The sequence below is a fragment of the Mus caroli genome, chromosome 7 (assembly GCF_900094665.2).
Source record: "Mus caroli chromosome 7, CAROLI_EIJ_v1.1, whole genome shotgun sequence".
In the NCBI taxonomy this organism is placed as follows: domain Eukaryota; kingdom Metazoa; phylum Chordata; class Mammalia; order Rodentia; family Muridae; genus Mus; species Mus caroli.
Window position 1 is genome coordinate 76,165,215 of NC_034576.1, and position 3,780 is coordinate 76,168,994.

Below are 3,780 nucleotides of genomic sequence, written 5' to 3' on the forward strand. Positions count from 1 at the left end.
AACCGTCTCTCCAGCGTGTCTACTCGCAGTTTCTGTTTGGTTTTGCTTCTCCATATGTAACAGGCTCTCAGCCCTTACTACACCTAAGCACAACTGACGCCATGATAGAAGCAACATCAGGTTTTGGAACCCAGCACATAGGCAGGGATGCTTGCCAAAACAGGAACAAAGGATAAGTCAGTGTAGCCACGAGGTGGCTGTTAAGTATCTAAACGTACTTGTCAGATCCAGACCAAGCTCACTCAGTACCTATGGCTCCTCCCAGCACTTCTCACCCCGCCCCCTACTTCAAACCTCTCCCTCCCAGGGGCAGGGCTTCTCCCCCACAATTTCTGATTTCTGTATAACTCAGCCATTTTGGCTAAGAACCCTTCTGGTTCTTCACCCCTCTTCTCGCCTGGTCTTCTGTCTGTCTGTCTGTCTGTCTCTTTCTGTCTGTCTCTCTCTGTCTCTGTCTCTCATCTCATGGTTCTGGCTGTTCTCTCCCTCATATCTATAATAAAACCACACCAGCAGGCATGTCCTCATTTTTATTCAGTACTAACCTCATGTTTTGGCTTCTGTGGTTCTGTTTCTCACTAACTGTTCATGCCAGCCGCAGTGTGTCAACCCAGGATATGGTTTTTGTACTTAAATGACCAAGAACAGTGAGGTTTGGGGCTGCGTGATTTGGGCATGTTCCAGTGCAGCTGGTGAATAAAACCTTTCTATTGGGCTTTAACTGTGTCCATGCGTGTTCTGTGGACCATGTGATTTAGGTGGTTCTGTTCTAGATGATTTTTTTTTTCAGTGCTGGGGTTTCTAGTACCCTCCATGTTTACACAGGGAGAGAATATCTTTTCTTTCCTTTTTTTCCTATTGGCCTCACACTTATGATCTTTCCAGCAGCATCTTCTTTGCAGTTTCCTGAAAACAATGCCATAGGCTTGGTGAACTGTCAGAGATTTGGTGTTTGTGGCTCAGGGAAACACGGCAGCTGTTTAAATGTGCTCCGATCACACAATGTTTTGGTGTTTCTAGGGCTAATAGGCTAGAGATGAGAAAAAGAAAAAGCAAAAGCACGTTGGTTTAATTATTATTTACACAATGCATTTTACGGGTTACATAAATTATGTGTTGTTGACCTTTAATGAATATAGGCTTAATTAGATAATTTCATTGTGTTTAAAGAGACAACACAATTATTTTAATATGCTCTTGATTTGTTTCCCCTTATGTCTACACGTGCCTTTGTCTGCTGGTAAGGCCCACAGGTATTACCATCCTACAGAATTTCTTTTCAACTGTTTTCTGGTTTGTGGTTTGCAGAAATCTGATCTCACTGACATATGGTACTACTAAATTGTTTAATTTCCTAGGCTACACTACAGTGACTTTTGTTTTTTTTTTTTTGGTTTTGTTTTTTTTTTTTTTTTTTGGTTTTTCAAGACAGGGTTTCTCTGTATAGCCCTGGCTGTCCTGGCACTCACTTTGTAGACCAGGCTGGCCTCGAACTCAGANCACTCACTTTGTAGACCAGGCTGGCCTCGAACTCAGAAATCCGCCTGCCTCTGCCTCCCGAGTGCTGGGATTAAAGGCGTGCGCCACCACGCCCGGCTGTGACTTTTGTTTTAATGCAGACCTGTATTTCCAAAAAGCTTAAACTTGATGACCTGAAATGGGACTTTTTTCAGTAACACTTTGAGGCTAGACTCTTTATCATCTTAGGCAGTAAGTGTGGAGCAGCTAAGACTCAGCCCTCTGGTGTTGGTTCACGGAAATGCAGGCGAATTGTGACACAGGTTAAGCGCTCTTGCTGCTCTTGAAGAGGACTGGAGCTTGGGTCCCAGCACTTATTGATTTATTTTTTTTCTCTCATACGTTACATCCCAACTGCAGTTTCCCCTCCCTCCACTCTTTCCAGTCCTCCCCCTTTTCCCATACCGTCCCAATCCNCCCCTTCTCTGATTCCCTTAAAAAAAAAAAAAAAAGTTCGCCGGGCGTAGTGGCGGCGCACGCCTTTAATCCCAGCACTTGGGAGGCAGAGGCAGGCGGATTTCTGAGTATGAGACCAATCTGGTCTACAAAGTAAGTTCCAGGACAGCCTGGGCTATACAGAGAAACCTTGTTTCGAGAAAAAAAAAAAAAAAAAAAAAAAAAAAAAAGGATCAGGGTTTCCCAGGGATATTGAACAAACAGTATATAACAAGTTAAAATAGGACTAGGCACAAAACTTCATATCAGTGCTGGACAAGGCAACTCAGTAGGAGGACAAGGGTCCCAAGAACAGGCAAAAGAGTCAGGGTCCCCACCACCCCCAGCACAGTTAGGAGTCCCACAAGAACACTCAGCTACACAACCATAAGAGGACCTAGCTGAGACCCATACAGGGTCTGTGATTGTTGCTTCAGTCTCTGTGAGGCCCCACGAGCCCTGCTTATTTGATTCTGTGGGCTATGTTCTGGTATTCTTGGCTCCTCTGGCTCCGGCAATCTACCCCGCCCTCCTTTCTGTGAGGTACCCCTGGCTTTGCCTAGTGTTTGACTGTAAGTCTTTGCATCTGCTCTTTTTTTTTTTCTTAGATATTTTCATTATTTACATTTCAAATGCTATCCCGAAAGTTCCCTATACCCACCCCCCAACTCCCCTACCCACCCACTCCCACTTCTTGGCTCTGGCATTCCCCTGTACTGGGGCATATAAAGTTTGCAAGACCAAGGGGCCTCTCTTGCCAATGATGGCCAAATAGGCCATCTTCTGCTACGTATGCAGCTAAAGTTTGCATCTGCTCTCATCAGTTGCTACATGATGCCTCTTTGATGATGATTGGGCTAGGCACCGATCTATGAATATAGCTGAATATCACTGGGAATTATTTTATTGTGTTTTTTTTTTTCTCAGTCCTGTTTGGTTCTATTCTGGGTCTCTTGACTATCCAGCCTCTGGTTCCTGGTCATCCAGGCAGTGTGAGATGTGAACTCTCTCTCTTGTGGTGGAGGCATCAAGTTGGACCAGTCATTGAATGGCCACACCCACAAGTTCTATTCCACCATTACTCCGGCACATCTTGGAGGCTGGTTTCCAGTACTTAGATAGAGTGGCTCACAACTGTCGGAGACTCCAGTTCCAGGAGACAGGATGCTTTCTTCTGTCCTCTGTAGAGACCAGGCACAAACATGTTATACATGTATGCAGATATTCATACACACATACAATTAAAAATCAATCAATCAATCAATCAATCAACCAACCAATCAATCAATTTTGAGAAGACTGTGTTCCATAAGTCCAGGCTGGGAAGTCTGACAGGAGGAGGACGGAGGAAGACCCAGCCAGACTCCAGAGGTTCCTCTCTTGTAGACTTTTAAAAATGTTCAGGGCACTGAGGGACTCATTCTTGACAAAATAGTGATTTTTGGTACCTCAAAAAGAAAAGCTTTAAAACTATGATACTTGAGCATAATCATATGCAATCTAAGGACAAACTGTCTTATAAATGTTCATTTATATCATTGGATTTTAGTGTTTCTCATACCAAATATATAACTATATGAACTATCCTCGAACAACTACTTAACTCATGATAGAATTGTATATTTCCCACATACACACACAGGGACACACACAGAGACACACACACATACACAGAGTTTTGTTTTGTCTTTTTTTGAGACACAACCTTATATAGACTAGGCTAGCCTTTAACTCACTAGATAGCTGAGGCTAGTCTTTAATTCCTGATCTTCTTGCCTCTACTTACCAAGTGCTGGGGTTAGCAGCATATACCACATGCCTGGTTAT